The sequence below is a fragment of the Octopus sinensis genome, linkage group LG1, assembly GCF_006345805.1.
Source record: "Octopus sinensis linkage group LG1, ASM634580v1, whole genome shotgun sequence".
Lineage (NCBI taxonomy): Eukaryota > Metazoa > Mollusca > Cephalopoda > Octopoda > Octopodidae > Octopus > Octopus sinensis.
In genome coordinates, this window is record NC_042997.1 from 164,546,560 (window position 1) to 164,565,341 (window position 18,782).

An 18,782-nucleotide genomic window follows, 5' to 3' on the forward strand; every position below is an offset into this window, starting at 1 on the left:
TTGATTCCCAAGTGAAATGGTAATATAATACAGCCTACCTCTATGATAACTCCAGTGCCTTTGAGAAAAGTAATTTTAAACGTCATCATTTAATAATTTTCTTCCCTTATAACACGATGTCTTAGTGCTTGTGCAAGAAAATCATTTCAGCCTTGTTAACCGTTACAATGATAGTTTTGATTAAAATTGCAATATATTAGCAGGAAAATAATATAATATTCTGTTGAATCTATACTGTCACAGTTGGTAGTTTATCCACCAAATGACGAGTGAATGACTAAATTTATCCAATCAAGACTTTAACTCAGAAAGGAACAAGAAAATATAATATTGGAAAGCATTTTATCTGACCTTCCATTATCAGCTACTTCAGCACCCAATTAATTTTGATAATGCGGGGAATATTGTAAGTTTTGTGGATCAAAAGAGTTATATCCCATCAAATGGGAGGCTAAACCCATAAAATAGGGAGTTCACTTACTACAAGGAGCGTTAATTCTAATGTCTCAGCCTTTGTCCTTCATCTCAGACAAAAAGGCAAGAATGGCCCTTTCCTATTGATTAATTGTTGTTGACACAGACCATTAACAGTTTCCTTGAATCATCAGGATAGCAAGGGTTCTCAGTATCTGGTGACAAAGACATTTTAGGCACCTTCACTTTAATTAACAGTCAATATAGACCAGATGAAATTTTATGCCTCTTCATTCCTACAACTGTATTCTCTCCTTTCCCCCACCCTCTTGCTATACTTGTACTGCACATCTGGATTTATCCCTTCGAAACAAGTTCATAAGCCAGCGTCAACTGTTTGTTGCAAGTAATTTCATTTCACGAAATAAATGCATTTATAAATGTTATAACTTCCCACTTCCTGTTCTTTTAATATAGAATTTTTGAACCTAGCAAAACGGAACTGGTATGATGAAACTGTTATTCATCATCAGTCTCATGACATCTTTTAAAAAAATAAAAATAGTTATCATAGAATTTTTGAAATAAACATTCTAACTACAAGAAGCAGAATTATTTTGCTGTTGAGTACATAAACTTGGGAAAGAATGGGTGCAAGTGTATCCCCTAAAGTTATGCAGAGTGCCTTGAGAGAAAAGTTGGACCTAAGAAGCATGAGATGTGGTGTGCAAGAGAGACGACTGTGCTGGTATGGTCATGTCATAAGAATAGATGAGGATAGATGTGTGAAAAAGTGTCACACTCTAGAAGTTGAGGGAACCTGTGGAAAAGGTAGACCCGGGAAGACCTGGGATGAGATGGTGAAGCACGACCTTCGAACATTAGGCCTTATCGAGGCAATGACTAACGACCGAGACCTTTGGAAATATGCTGTGCTTGAAAAGACCTGGCAAGCCAAGTGAGACCATAATCCGTGGCCTATGTGTTTCCTTCATTGGACACTAAACTCTGCTCGCGAAGACCTGTTGAGGCAAGTGAAATCAAAATCAAATTCGATGACAGCACTGCATGACTGGCATCCTTGCTAGTGGAGTGCTAAGAACACCATCCGAGCATGATTGTTGCCAGGGTCACTGACTGGCTCCTGTGCCGGTGCCACATAAAAAGCATCATTCAAGCATGATTGTTACCAGTATCACCTAACTGGCACGTGAAAAATAACATTCAAGCGAGGTCGTTGCCAGTGGTGCTAGACTCCTGACTCCTGTGCAGGTGGCATGTAAAAAACACAATTTGAGCGTGGCCATTGCCAGTACCACCTGACTGGTCCTCGTGCCGGTGGTACATAAAAGCACCCACTACACTCTTGGAATGGTTGGCATTAGGAAGGGCATCCAGCTGTAGAAACTCTGCCAGATCAGATTGGAGCCTGGAGCAGCCATCTAGCTTGCCAGTCCTCAGTCAAACCATCCAACCCATGCCAGTATGGAAAGCAGATGTTAAACAATGATGATGATGCTGATGTAGTGGGAGACAAGGAAAGCGTTTTGAACATCCTGAGTTGGACCTGGATTTGTACCTACTAAGCAAATTTTGTTCCTGCATTTATGGTTGAGTATCAGGTTAAATTGTTCAAAAACATTTGAAAGCAATTATATGACTTAGTATTCAAAGGTTATAAGCATCTATCAATCAGAAAAGATGGCCTGACAGAGGGAAAGCATTTTACAATCTAGAGTAAATAAAAGGACTCACCACCACTTTTGACTATTAGTATCTCAGTTGTTTGATCAACTGAACTACCTGCTCATTGTATTAGTATGTAACTGGCTGAGTATTCCACAGACATGCATCCTTAATGCAATCCTTGGATAGAATGAGTATAACAAGACTGACTTTTAATTATGGATACAGTGCATTCTACCCAGTCTAACCCAAATGTCTTGGGGTTGACCTGTGGCTATGGAAGGAGCATTATCCTAAGTTTACATACTGTGAGATCAAACCAAAAGCATCGTGATTGCAATATAAGCTTCCAAACCACTCAGCTACACCTGCACCAAAATTATATGTTATTTCAAAATAACATGATGATCACAGAATATTATCAGATATAATGACATATAGTCCCGTACAATGTCTATTGAAAGGTCTGAATTTGTATCAGTATTATAACCCGTTACTCACTGTCACTACTGGTTGAGAATCTGCTATTTTTTGATGATTTAACCCTTTTTCTCATATTTATGATTGTCATTTTTACGTTAATATTTTACTTGTTTCAGTCATTAGACTATGGCCATGCTTGGGTACTGCCATGAAGAATTGTTTTCTAGTTGAACGAATTGCTCCCCACAAGTACTTATTTTTTTAAAGCCTGCTACTTATTCTATTGGTCTATTTTGCTGAACCACTAAGTAACGGGAATACAAACATACCAATACTGGTTGTCAAGCAGTGGTGGGGAACAAACACAAACACACACATACATCATCATCATTTAATGTCCACTTTCCAGGTTCACATGGGTTAAATGGTCTGACTGGAAGTTGTAAGCCGAAGAGCTGCACCAAGTTTTGGTTTGATTTGCATGGTTTCTATGGCCAGATACCCTTCCTAATGCCAACCACACAAAGAGTGTAATATAAATATATATGATGGACGGTTTTTTTAGTTTCTGTCAACCAAATTCCACTCAAATGGCTTTGGTCAGTCTGAGGCTATAGAAGAAGATGTTTGCTTGAGGTGTCATGCAGTGGGACTGAACTAGAGACCATGTGGTTGGGAGGCGAACTGCTTACCACACAACCGTGACTCTGCCTATCTATCCATGTATTTTAATGAATTTTAAAATATCCATGAATTTGGATGGATTTTGTAAAAAGAGTAACTTTTTTTAGTAAGCTGATATTTAAATAACAAAAGGCTCTCCAGAAGAAGATTTTAATTAAAAAACTGATCTCAAGTCATTGAGCCATACAAAAGAGATGACTAAGGACTGAGATATTTGGTGCATTGCTGTACTCAAGAATACTTGCCTGCCACAGTAGAATTGATATTGGTGCTGGTGCCACCTAAAAAACACTCATGTTGGTCCCACGTACAAAGCACTGGTGCTGGTGCCTCGTAAAAAGCATCTGGTACATTCTGTAGTGTGGCTAGAAGGATATCCAGCTGTAGAAACCATGCCAGAACTGACAATATAGCTTGGTGCAGCCCTTGGTGTTACCAGCTATGGTCAAATTGTCCAACATATGCCAACATGGAACACAGATGTTAAATAATGATGATGATGATGAATGATTATGATAAATTCCACTCACAAGATATTTGTTAATTTGAGACCATGGTAGAAGATCTCTGCTCAAGTTATTGTACAGTGAGTTCAATCCCCAGAAACATGTGACTAACAGGTGAACTTCTTAACCACACAGTCATTATTGTACCACCTCTTCTCAACTTACAGGAAATTTTAGTCATTTCATAAATATATTTCATCATAATGTCATAGGTTTAAATCCTGGTGCAAGAGATGCCTTTTGTTTTAGGGAAAAGTATTTTACTTTAAATTGTTCCAGTTCACTCAGCAAAAATAGTTAAGACTGAGAGAATAGTCAGTTAGCATGAAGTTAGCATAGAAGTGTTAATAAGTTAGTGCTGCAACTAAAAACATGAAGAGAGATACATCAAACAGTGGACTTACAATGTTCTATCTTTACCCTCTATTTTAAAAGTTACATTTTGACATAAAAGAGAATGCAATTCAAAACACTGTTTTACAATAATAGATGCACACACACACACACACATTAAACATTTATTCAAAACTGAGTCACTAATTGCTGTTTCTCATTCTTGCGCCTCAAGCAATTTACATCAGTGTGAACTCATATATCATCATCATGATCATCACATCATCATTAGCATCACTGGGAGGGTTATGAGAGTAGAATCCTGAGACACCTTCTCCAGAAGTAACAGTCTTCAGATTTTCCAGCTGAATTCCTAAACATGGCCAACTGAGATGATGGATATCATCCAACCATTTTATTCTTGGTCTACTCTTGAGTGACATCAGTAGATGACCACCAACACGCTCTGAATGGATTCACTACCAAGTGCTGTAAGGCAATGAACGCAATTACAACAATGGCAAGGCATTCCAACAAAGGTGTCACTAACCAGTCCTCCTTATTTCTTTAGCCATGTCTCTCAAAAGTGGACTCTTCTTTCTTTAACCCTTTCGATACCAACCCGGCTGAAACCGCTTCTCACTCTGTAGTACAAATGTTTCGTTTTCAAAAGCTCTGAATTAAAATCTGCCACCAAACCTTAGTCGTAATTTATGTTCCTAACACTAGGTTAATGATAACCAAGTTATTTTACTAAATTCATTGTTATATTTAAGGTAATTGAAAGAACTACAGGGGAAATCTCAAAATAAATACGGTAACGAAAGGGTTAATGGTGTTTGATACTTTAGGTAGCTTAATGTATGATTTTTCTTTGGGAGAATGTTCTTTCCAGGACACATTCAAAATGGCATGGAGCATGCACATGTAGATACTGTCCAACATGGTTTCAATTGCAATACAGAATAAATGAATAAAATGCAAGATTCAAATAACCATGATTACAGGAATGCTTTTAGTATCACAATCTGATACTAAAGAATGTTAGTTGATAGGGGAGAAATGATAAACACAAATTAAATAGAATTAGAAATAAGAGATGCAATGTGTTTATTTTCTATTTTTGCTTCCTAATAACAATTTCTGCTATTGAAAGGTTAGTCATTAATTTACTTCATGGAACACCAACATTTCCAATCTAATTAATTACTAGTCTACAAATTGTGACTATTGTGATATACAAACAAGATAAAATTCACAACAACAAAGAGATCAAATTTCTTGCTAAGATTTCAAATAGCATACGTATCATTTTAATTTATTAATAATTGATAATACTGCAAAGCACTCAGTAGATTCTAGATTGTGAATAGTTGCTGCTTTTGAGACGAAGTTGTGGTAGGCTAATTTTCTCTCATCAGCAATGTCTATGTGAGAGAGAGAGAGAGAGAGAGAGATGGGAGTTGGCAGGAGGGGAGGCAGGCAATCTTAGTTAAATGAAATATTGTTGATAAAAAGGAGAGCACTTGGAAATTCCTACCTATGCCAATAAAACCTGTATTTGTTTAACTGGTTACTTCAGATACATCTGTGAGTTTCCCCTCTGCCTTCTTCCTTTTTCACTGGCATTTATTCTCTCTCTTTCTCCTTACCACCATCATATGGAATATTTAAATCATGTTGTGAAACAAAGTCAGTACTTTCCCTTGCATTTCTACCATGAATGTCTATTCAATGTTAGTTTAAAAATAGTCACAGACCAAGTTTATTGGGGCTTCTTGCTATTCATGAATAATCCGCATGCATAATATGGAAGCTGAGAAGGAGTAGGTAGGAATTCCATACATACATACGTATACATATGTGTGTGTGTGTTTACATTTACAGTGAAAGAGGAAAATTAGGAAAAACTTCCATTATTTTGTCTTATAGAAATCTTCCTGTATATTTGTGGTCTATCATTTGCACCAATTACACAATGTAGATTTACTCACTATACACTATCCATACAGCAATGTTATTTCCATGGTGCTGTTGTGATTTTATGGCTCCTTTCTACTGCCATGAACCTCAATCCTGACCATGTTCACCTTCAGTAATTTTGAATGAATCTAAACTTCAATGAAGTTTCATACACTTGATTTACCCCTTTTGCAATTCTTTGATTCTTGATGAGAAATGGTTGTCTTGTATCAGTAGGCATAACACAACTACTTCTGAATTACTTAAGTTAAGTTAAAAGTTTGGGAAGAAGTGAAAAGAGGTGAGAACAGAGTGTTGATAGATAATCACCTGTACACTAAATTATTTGCTTACCTTATGTCAATTATGACTTTTAATTTTACTATCCTCATACATTGCAAGTAAGTACTGACTTGTAGTTGTTAATTTTTTTCTTTCTCTCTTTTCTTTTTCTTTTTTGCTCACTTCATTTATAATGTGGAACCTTGTTGAAAACCACTAAATAGTCACATACTAGATAGAAATGTTTTTCTTTGGGAAAGAAATTCTCTTGTTAAATATAGCATTATTACTTCTATAAGGTTGTGAGCTGGTAGAATCATTAGTGAATTGAACAAAATGCTTTGCAACATTTCTGCAGGCTCTTTAATTTTAAATTAAAATTCCACTAAGGTTGACTCTGCCTCTCATCCTTTTGAGATTGATAAAATAAGTACCAGTTGAACACTGGGCTTAACGTAAGTGATGTACCCACTCCTTTAACCCTTTTGACAACAACCCATCTGAAACTGTTCCTTGTTCAATGGTATAAACCTCCTGTTTTAAAATGGTCTAAATTAAAACCTGCCATCATAATTTCATGTTAATTTGTTTCAGATACCATCTTAATAATGGTAAAGTTATTTTACTAAATTCTTTATTATTTTCAAAACTATCTGAAAGAAAGGCAGTGTATTTCAACAGAATTATGGTAACAAAAGGGTTAAAACTGCTGGCCTTGTGCCAAAATTTGAGACCTTTATTAGCTCTACATCTTCATACAAGATTCAATTGCACTTACCCAGCCCAACAAACAGGATTGTTGGAGTGTGGACATTTAGTTTTGGTCCTCTATATTCTGAGTCCCATTCTAGCCAAGATTGACTTTACTTCTCCCTATCACCATCATCTGCTGCACGCCTGAGGATTGATAAAATATGCATCGATCCCATGCTGTGAACAATAATATCATTAGTTAAAAAAAATTTCCAATGAGTCAATCACTGGTTCATTGCATTTCCTATAGAGAGAGTAGCCATGTAATGTGAGCAAAACAAATACCACAAGGTATTTTGTTTAAAAGCACCAGGATTGATATGATCAACAGCAGGTTAAAGTGCTTTGCATATGGTAGCCCAGCTGTCTGTTCAGTAATAGGCAGTTGCCAAACAACATAAACCTACAGGGGTCTAAAGTCACATGTACTCATGTGCAAAAACAAAATAACTTTAAGCAGCATGTTATTTCCTACCTTGAGGTACTATTTTAAGTTCATTTATCTCCCCTATCATATATATTGTTTTATATATTGCCTGATGGTCTTGTTGCACTAGAAATCAGAGATAGAATTATTATTGGTAGGCACGGGCATTGCTGAATGTTTAAGAAACTTGCTTCCTAACCATGTGGTTTCAGGTTTGGCCCCTCTTTGCTGCACCTTGTGTCTTCTACCGGACTGTCTAAAACCATGAGTGGATTTGGTCGATGGATACTGAAGAAACCTATCATATAAATGTGTGTGTGTGTGTGAGAGAGAGAGAGAGAGAGAGAGTCAGTGTATGTGTGTCAGAGAGAGAGTATGTGTGTCAGAGAGAGAGTATGTGTGTCAGAGAGAGAGTGTGTGTGTGTCTTTGTGTATTGACATTGCACCATTATAAAACACAGGTGATGGTGCCACATAAAAAGCACCACTACTTATGTCACATAAAAAGCAGTAATACAGGTGCCATGTAAAATGCATTGGTTCTGGTGCCACATAAAAAACACAGGTGATGGTGCCACATAAAAAGCACCGAGTACACTTTGTAAAGTGGTTGACATTAGGAAGACCATAAAGCTGTTGAAACCAAGCCAAAAATAGACTATGGAACCTGGTGCAGCTCCTGACCTTGCCAACTCCTTTCAATTCTTCCAACTCATGCCAGCATGGAAAATGGACATTAAATGAAAATGATGATGATGATAACTGCATGATAGTAGTAAACAAGTATCAGCATACTAGAAGTCATGTTGTTAGTTTCCAGCCTTCCATGAAAATATTTTCAGCTCAAGGGAAACATTACCTTTCTTAAAAACAAGTGAAGCTTGGCAACAGGAAGGGCATCCAGCCATAGAAAATCTGCTTCGATAAATTCCATCTGACCCATACAAGAATGGAAAAGTGAATGCTAAAATGCTGCAACCACCACCATGGCTGCCACCACCACTGCTGCTGTTGTTGTTGTTAAGCAACAAGGTGGGTAAGGGTGATTAGGTGATGGTCTAGGGCTTAGTGGGGGAAGACCCCAGACCTTGAAAAAAAAAAACTTTGGTTGTCCTGTTGTAGTCAAGGGCTCTTCGTTGACGCCCGACACCACTGGGAGGTGGCCCTTGAAGTCGCTTGAAATGGAGATCTCCAGGTCCAAATTTTTGAATGGCTGCTGCTGCTGCCACTGCTATCAGCTTCACTGACAGCAGCAGTGATGACAACACTGACGAAGATCATGATGGAAGTGTGGAAAAGTAGACTGATATCATTTTGACTATTTCTTAACATTCTGGTACACTGATACAAAGTGGCACTATACAATATACAAGATACCTTAATCTCTCTTGGCATGGTACATTGGTAAACTTGTTTTCACTTCTAACTAGATAAATCCACTGTTTAACTTTCTACTTAGCCTCCAGGACATATTCTCTGTTATTTATTTCTTCTGTTTCTTTTAAGCCCATCACTTATCTCTTATAATATCTTTCTGGCAATATTTGACCACAATGATGACAGCTTCTAGATAAATAAGTTTCTAGTTCTGTCAACTTTTTGGCTGTCCAAAGCACTTTCATCAGTTTGTCCTAAACATCTATGCTTATTTTCAAGCTAGTAGTCAGCCCTGATTTCATATGCTCTGAGTAATATAGAGCTTTCTTTTCATAAGAACAAAGTTACTCTAGTGGTTGAAAAAATTAGCAATGTGTATCATAAGTCAACATCATCATCATCATCATTTAACGTCCTTTCTCCATGCTAGCATGGGCTGGACGGTTCGACCGGGGATCTGGGAAGCCAGAAGGCTGCACCAGGCTCCAGTCTGATCTGGCAGTGTTTCTACAGCTGGATGCCCTTCCTAACACCAACCACTCCGAAAGTGTAGTGGGTGCTTTTTACGTGCCAGGCGAGGCTGGCAACGACTACGATCGGATTGGTGCTTTTTACGTGCCATCGGCACGGAAGCCAGTCAAGGTGGCGCTGGCATCGGCCACGTTCGGATGGTGCTTTTTATGTGCCACCAGCATGGAGCGATGTATAAGTGATGTATAAATACCAAATGTGATGTATAAATACCAAGGAAATATGTTAGGCAAAGGGTTAAGAATGTCAAATTATATAAAAGTACTCTATGTCTAGCTCTCTGTTCAAATAACCATTTGCTACAATGCTACACTTTGGAGTCCAGTCATTTATTTTATTATTGTTTTATATTACACTTAGTGAACAATTGTGTTATCGGTTATAGACTTTCTGATGACCAATAACTGGTTCACTGCATTTCCAATGGTGAGAATGACACTTGAATATCTATGCGGAACAAATACCAGCATTTTTTTTTTTTTTTTCCAGATTTGAAAGCACCAGTTTATCAGTTTTCTTGTTGATATACATTGATGTAAAATGCACATACACATATACATGCGCACATATACTCTTGCACACACACATACACACACACACAATTTTCATTTGCTGAATTTTGTTCATAAGGCATTGGCTAACCTGAGGTTGCAGTAGAAGCAGGTCCGTGCATTCAGTATACAAAATCTTTCACTTATACTCTAACTCTTCTATTTTTAATTGGACTGATCATATATTTCCTATACTGAGGGCTTCAAATTTTGACACATGACCAGCAATTTCAAAGGAGTGTGTAAGTTGATTACATTGACCCCAGTGTTCAACTGGTACTTATTTTATTAACTCTGAAAGGATGCAAAGTAAAGTTGGCCTTGGTGGAATCTGAAGCCAGAACATAAAGATTCAGAGAAGAAATGCTACTAAGCATTCTGTCCAACTCACAAATGATCCTACCAATTTGCTGCCTTATTATATTTCTTATATTAATAGTCCCACTGCATGGCACCTTGGGCAAGTGTCTTCTACTATAGCCTCGGGCTGACCAAAGCCTTGTGAGTGGATTTAGTGACTGAAAGAAGCCTGAAGTATATATGTATATATATATGCACGAGCATGGCTGTGTGGTTAGGGAGCTTGCTTCCTAGCTACATGGTTTCGGGTTCAGTCCCACTGTGTGGCACTTTGGGCAGGTGTCTTCCACTGTAGCCTCTAATCGACCGAAGCTTTGTGATTGAATTCGGTAGGCGGAAGTTACTGCCGTGTGTGTATATGTGCGTGTAGGTGCTCAGTGCCTCTCTGAAAGAGAGAGAGGGATATATATATATATATGTATGCATGTGTATGTTTCTGTGTCTGTGTTTGTCCCCCAGCATCGCTTGACAACCAATGCTGGTGTGTTTACGTCCCCGTAACTTAGCCGTTCAGCAAAAGAGACTGATAGAATAAGTACTAGGCTTACAAAGAATAAGTCCTGGGGTCGATTTGCTCGACTAAAGGCGATGCTCCAGCATGGCCACAGTCAAATGACTGAAACGAGTAAAAGAGAAAACACACAACACACATGACCATTGTGAACCACCAAGATTCATCATCATGAGAACACCCTAACCTCTTAAAATTTGAACTGAATGCTTATAGATATGCCTGTTGTGGCTTTTTATGTTATTCTTTTATTCTTTTATTTGTTTCAGTCATTTGACTGTGGCCATGCTGGAGCACCACCTTTAGTTGAACAAATCACTGCCAGGACTTATTTTTTGTAAGCCGAATCACTAAGTTACAGGGACATAAATACACCAACATCAGTTGTCAAGCAATGGTGGGGGACAAACATGCACACACATACACATATATATATACACACACAATGGGCTTCTCACCCACACTTGCCCAAGGTGTCATGCAGTGGGACTGAACCCAGAACCATGTAGCTGGTAAGCAAGCTATTTACCACACAGCCACTTCTACACCTATATGTTTTTAAAGAATTTTTAAATGATGAAGACAAAACTTGTAAAGTTAATAAAAAGAAGCTGTTATTAAAAGGCTTAAAAGGATATAAAAGAAATAAATTATAAAAAAATTATAAAATCATAAAATTATCTTTCATAAAAAAAAATCAGGAACATTGTTGTTTATCAGTTAAAACAAAATAGGTTGAACTCTTAAATCAAATTAAATGATCACCTTAAAAGAAATAAAGTCAACTTGATGCACAACTCTTCCTTTTTGAGATTAAAGCATTGTTTGAATATAAAACTGGAATGAATGTAGCATAAAAGATTCTATTGAATGAATTAAAAATTATATTGGAAAGAATTGAAAAGTTCATCCCTACATAATTCTTGAAGAAGCATTTTATTTACACAAGAGGAGTTAAATCCAAAATTCAAAATTTACGAACATCACGCTCTTAGAAACAGAACTACTTCTCCTGCATTTGCCTTCATAGTCATTAAATCCTGAATTGATTATTTTCAAATTAGTATATGTGAAAGTGGAAATTTAAATTCATTAGATTACATGTTGCATTTAGTTGTAGACAGAATTAGTCTGAATTGGTATATTTTTATCATCACCATTTTAACATCCACTTTTCCATGCTTGCATGTGTTGGACAGAGTTTATTAAGATAGGTTTCCTATGGTGGGATGCCTATCTTGTTACCAACCCTCAGCTGTTTCCAAGAAAGGTAATATTTCCACATGGCCAAACATGCTCTTGCACAATTTGGAAACAAATGACACTACTTGTATGACAGTGACAATCATTTACAGCTACCACATGATGTCAAGACAAGGAGGCACAAACACACATACACACATGCATGCACGTGCACGTGCACACACACACACACACACACACATGTAACAGGCTTCTCTCAGCTTCCATCTTTCTGCTTTCCAAATCCATTTACAAGGTTTTGGTTGGCCTGTGGGTTTATAGCAGAAAACACTTCTCCAAGGTTCCACACAACAGAATTGAAACCAGAACCATGTGGTTGGGACACTACCATAAGCAGAAAACATATATTTAAGGTACTGCACAATGAATTGAAACTTGGAGCCACATAACCATATCTGTGCTTTTGTTTGTATTATTCCTGATTTTAAAAAAAAATTAACCAACTTGTAGCTAACTAATTGGATGGTTGTTATTGTGAACTTTACATTGCTCATAGTCAATGCCTTGACATTCATACTAATACAGGGTTTCATTTGTCTCTCTCTCTTACCATTTGTTCTGCTGTAGTGAAGTTCTTTAAGCATACTAGTGCATCTGTATTGTTAACCTGCTATCATTACAATATCTTTAGTCTATTGTCTTTTATGTAGAGGTTTTCTTTACTAGGGTCTTATAAACAAAAATAGGGTTATAATTCTATTGTCATATTATTGTTATTGTGTAGCTCAAGTGTAATTATGATCTAAGGCATTCTAACCATGACCATCTCATCCTTTTTTATTTATGTAATTTGTCCTTTATTAAAGATGATATGATGGTTGTTTTGCAGTTATTTCCAGCAGGTGAGCAACCACATACAGGCTTCCTTGGAGAAATTTAAGTGGCTATCATGTTTCCAATTAATAATTCAGTATCATAATTCAATCACTATGACTACATCAGTTAAACTTGCAACTCATTTTTGTGTTGATTTGCCAAATTTCTACATGGATACCTGGTTAAGAAATCGTCTTCAGAGCTATGAGATTACAGGTTCAATTGCAGTGCACAGCACCTTGGGAAAATGTCTTTTAACATAGCATTGAATTAACCAAAGCTTTGTAAGTAAAACTTGGCAAATAATAATTTAGCAGAAGCTTGGAAAGTGGACCATTTCTGTTTTAGGGTGGAAGACTTAATTTGTCCCCCAGTTTAACACATGGCTCATGTGTGCTTTTAATGAGGCCCTTCCTGTTGGATTTATTAAGGTGAGATCTTCTCTATGAATATAACTTTCTCCTATCCTTCCATCAGTCTCGAAGTCCCTAGAAATAAAAATGAGTACTACCTTTCTTCCTATGATTAAGGTCTTACAAGAAATTTAATTCAAGACCAGAAGAACTTGTTTGCTCTCCTTCTTCATGATTCATTTTAACTTCTACAATCTTCTACCTTATTTTTTACCTAGGTTAAGCTGTTAAACATTTTGCCAAGAAGCTTTCTTGACGATGTTGAAAGAATATTCACAACTGACACCAATTTAGAAGCCTTTTTAATGTAGCTGATACTATTTGAGGTATAATTCTGTGCAGCATATTTAATTAAGTGTTGATGTTATGGTTGAATATCCTACAATGTTCATTTGTTGCTGTATCGGAATTCAAAATGTTACCAAATAAAGTCATCATTATTATATACTGCTGTTGGTGTTTATTGTTGATGTTTAGACTCTTATCAACTTCAATATTGCAAGCCTGCAATCAAAGCACTGTAGCAATAACCAACCTACTTTTAAGGATATATAAGGCTAAGAATATTATGTAAAATATTCTTGTTTTGTTTAATATAACAGATTCTAATTTTAAGGATATTCTGTGGCTATTTTTAGCATTCTGAGTCACTATATAGAGACTCCTTCACTGGTCTGGGTTCCATTAGTTTTATTTGGAAGCATTTTCTCCAGATGAGTTATTTTCAGACTGTTATACATTGCAGCTAGGACTTCTGGTTTTTTGCCAAAATGATATCTACTGACTTTGCAGAATCCTCATTTTTTTTTTCTGTTATAACTGCAAGCATAAAGATTCTACATTTGCTGCCTGATTTTCCCGATTCCATGCTGCATACGCAACAAATCACTTTCCAAAGTTGAACTGTTTTATCAATGCAAGTATATAGTGATCAAACATGAAAACTTACCAAATTGCTCCAACACAACAAAGCAAACATGTTTAACAGTGAGTGTACTTTCCATAGTCCTTTAATCTCTTCAGTTTTTCTCACATTACAAGAACCTATCCTAATTTATGTAAGCTCAAATGATGTGTCCAATTCCAAAGAAGGGCAACTCCTCTGACCCTGTCAATAACTACCCTATTACTACTCATTTCCAATAGCTCAAAAACAATAGAAAGGGTCATAAACAACTGCCTTTATCACTTTCAGTCTTCCTCTCTCTTGTCAGTGAACACAAATATGATTCCAAAAAGCTGTCTTATACCCACACCAATGCTAGCTTACTCTTGAGAATTTTGGGGAAAAGCAGTAGTTTTGCTTCTCATGTGATCAGGTGTTTCCTGTCAAAATAGAGTGCTGCTAACATCTAAGGAACAAAGCTACTGTACACAAACATCCAAATATCTATCCAAAAGAAGGTCATTCCACTGACTGAGAAGGATGCAACTGCTGATCTACAAACACCCTGCTCTTCTTCCCATCTCTTCTGTTGCTACTACAATCTCCTTTGTTCCTCTGAAGTAGCAAGCTGCACATCACCTCTAACCAAATTCATTTCATACTCCTACTTCTACTATGCCCACCTAAATCTATTTGATACAGTTACTTCTACCACCTAAACTCATTTGATAAACCTACCCCTAACAACTTAATCTGTCAGGCCAATAAGAGAACCTCTACATGGTCATTTAATCTGTGAGAAATAGCAGCTAAATCTCCCTTAAATGGGGGAAGACATTTGGATCACATGATACTGGTTTCTCTGCACATAGGAAAAAATGGAGTGAGTTATATATAGAATGTCTGTAACAGAGCTCACCAGAGGATGACTTATTTTATCAAGGCTAACTTGAAACTTAAGAAAAACAACTTCCATCAAAAAGCCACATGACACACCAGCTATTCCTCCCATGCTCCACTCTGCAGACCAGTGTTTCTCAACCTTTCTACCCTTAAATAAATTACATGTCTCAAAGAACCCCTGCACAAAAAAACTATATACCATATCTTTCTCATATATTTTTCATTGGTTTTACATGGTAAATATCATAAATCTTAGGTCAACAGGTTTTGGGGTCTGACGATACTCTCTCTCCCTCTCACCACCCACACATCCACCCCCACACTCACACATACATACACACGTCCAGACCACCAGCCCTCTTTCACACGCACATACATATTCTCTTATACACACATGCACTTTTGTGTTGGGGGTACCTTCGTATTGGAAGTCACTTGACCTGTTATCTTCCCTACTGTCCCTCTTGCGTCTGACCACTGTCCGAAGTCAGTATGCCATGATAGATCGTTAGCTCCTACATGCATTTTTTTTTCTCCTTGTTTCTCTCCTTGTTTTTTTCTGTGTATCTTTCTGTAGAAGAGCGTAGGCTCAAAACGTAAAAGACTTTTTCTATTTCTATTCCTACTAATACATTTGTTTATTTGTACTCCACCTGCCTTTGTTATACTAATACATTTGTTTATTTGTACTCCACCTGCCTTTGTCTTTTGTTTATTTTCGTAAACTTTCCCATTATATATATATATATAATCATATATTGTAATATTACAATATTACAATAACCAATAATATGCTGTGCATGAATAGTAATATTATGATCATGAAATTAGCATTAGTTTATCTCACTCTTTCTCACTGAACCCTAGGGTTCAGGAGAACCCTGGTAGAGAAACGCTGTTGTAGACTCTACAAAAAACTGTCCAATCATTCTTTCTCATAGTTGCAGCTTTCCTTGAAAATGTTTTGTCTCAAAGTATCAACCTACAAAAGTTCAGACTGAATATCAACTGCATCAATCCCAACAGTCTGGGATTGTTTATTAAGATTATAGGTGTTACTGTTTTCCTATCCTGGCTAATTAACATTACAAAGCATGTGGAATTATAACCTCTGTTTGAATATGAATTAAGACATTGAGAACAGAGATGGTTAGGGTGAGAGATACAAAAGAAAGGTGCCAAGTAGACAGTGGCTGTATGGTAGGCCAAACATGTTAACATACTTTGTGGGAACCAAATGTAAGATGAATGTGACAGATACCATGACCTTTCAAAAGTTAGCTGAGTTATGAAAGCAATCATCATCATCATCATTATCATCATCATTGTCCACTTTTCCATGGCTGCATAGACCAAACAGAATTTGTTGAGATGGATTTTCTTTAGATGGAGGCCCTTCTTGTTGCCAACTCTCACTTGTTTCCAAACAAGGTAATATTCCCCATTTTTATGGAAGATTGGAAATGAAGAACACCACTTGCACTGCATGATGGTAACATACATTTACAACTATCATGTGAAGGTAAGGAGGCAATCACACACACACAAGGCAGCCTTTGTCTTTTTCTATCCAAATGGGATTTTCAACCCAATATTAATATTTATAGCTTTATGTGATGTGCTTCAAGAACCAATGTTCCAAAAATGATATATGCGTATGTGTGAGTGTATCCTTTTCTACTCTTGGACCAAGGCCAGAAATTTTTGGGGAGGGGGCCAGTCAATTAGATTGATCCCAATACACAACTGGTACTTAATTTATTGACAGTTCTATATTTAAGAGATGTGGAATTATGTACTTTATTTACATTATTTACATTTGACGGATAATTGTCCTCATCTTGTTTGTTGTTAACACAACGTTTCGGCTGATATACCCTCCAGCCTTCAACAGGTGTCTTGGTCAATTAGATTGACTCCTGTACGCAACTGGTACCTAATTTATTGACCCCGAAAGGATGAAAGGCAAAGTCGACCTTGTTGGGATTTGAACTCAGAATGTAAAGACGGGCGAAATGCCTGGCGTGTTAATATTTCTGCCAGTCTGCTGCCTTATATATGTGTGTATTAAAAGGATAATGGAGAGGCAGAATTAGTTGAATGGTTATGTCCCTTTACATTCTTAATTCAAATCCTGTGTGTTTTAACTGTCTTTTATTTTTCCAGAATTGATATAATACAATAACCACGTATACACGTACTGTGATTAATTTAACCCTCTATATTCCTGCCTTAAAACTGGTATCCATGTGCCCTTGTACCTATTTCAGAAACATATGTAATATTAATTCTGCTTGAAACTGAAAAGGCTGAGGAATGGAGATCATATATACAAGCAGTAATGCATTTCCAACCAAGTTAAATATACAGGTTGTCAGAACATTACAAATAAAATGGCTTAAAGTGTTATAAAGAACGACAGCTGGCAATTCTTTGTAAGAATCTAACTTGGCTGCAATTTTCAAAAAGAATCAACTAAATGACCTTTTCGTTTGATTCACTATGTAAAATTTATTCCTTCTTAAGCTTATTTCATGGAAACAAGATGTCAAAAATGATTTCGATTATACACACCACACGCACTATGCTACACATCACGTATACACACATACACCGACTATATTCACAATTCTGTTATGTTACAATAGATTGCCATGACATTTGACCTTATCCAAGCAAAATTTCCTGCAAGTCTTTGGCTCCAATGCTGAATTCACTTATTCTCTTATTGACCAATGATAAATACTACTAATATTGATTTTATTTGATTATAAAAACCGTAAAACTGTTCTTGAGTAATTTTTATATATTCTCATGTATTGGTAGATTTAAGTAAATATTTTATCTTAATCATTGAAACATTACTGATAACTACATTTTACTGAAAGGAATAATGGAGGTCAGAGTTGTAACTTTTTTGCATTTTGCTTCTTTCATGTCAACAATTACATTCCATTGAATGATTTGATTTATTTGATTTGTTTTCAGTTAGTATGAAGGAACAGTAGTGCTTATAACCTTCCCAGATCCTCCAAGACTACAAAATTTAAGAAGTCTGTATAAAGTTGCTATTACTGCTTAACAGTTGGCATTTAATGTTTACAGCATATGGCTGGTATTCAATGTGTACAGCAGTGTACAATTGGTATTCAATACACACAGTGTACAGTTGGTATTCAGTGCACACAGTGTACAACTAGTATTCAATGTGTAGCGTACAATATAGTGTACAGCTGGTATTCAATGCGTAGTGTACAATTGGCATTCAATGTGTGCAGTGTGTGGTTGGTATTCAAAGCACACAGTGTACAGCTGGTATTCAGTGTGTACAGTGTGTAGTTGGTATTCAATGTATAAAATTGGTTTTCTACATGTAATGTGTACAATGGATATTTTATGTGTAAGTGTACAGTTGGTTTCCTATATTTTTTACTTTTTACTTTTTTTACTTGTTTCAGTCATTTGGCTGTGACCATGCTGGAGCACCACCTTTAGTCAAGCAAATCGACCCCAGGACTTATTCTTTGGAAGCCTAGTACTTATTCTATCGGGCTCTTTTGCCGAACCACTAAGTTACAGGGACGTAAAGACACCAGCATCGGTTGTCAAGTGATGTTGGGGGACAAACACAAACACACAAACATATATACACACACACACACACATTTATATATATATATATATACATATATATATGACGG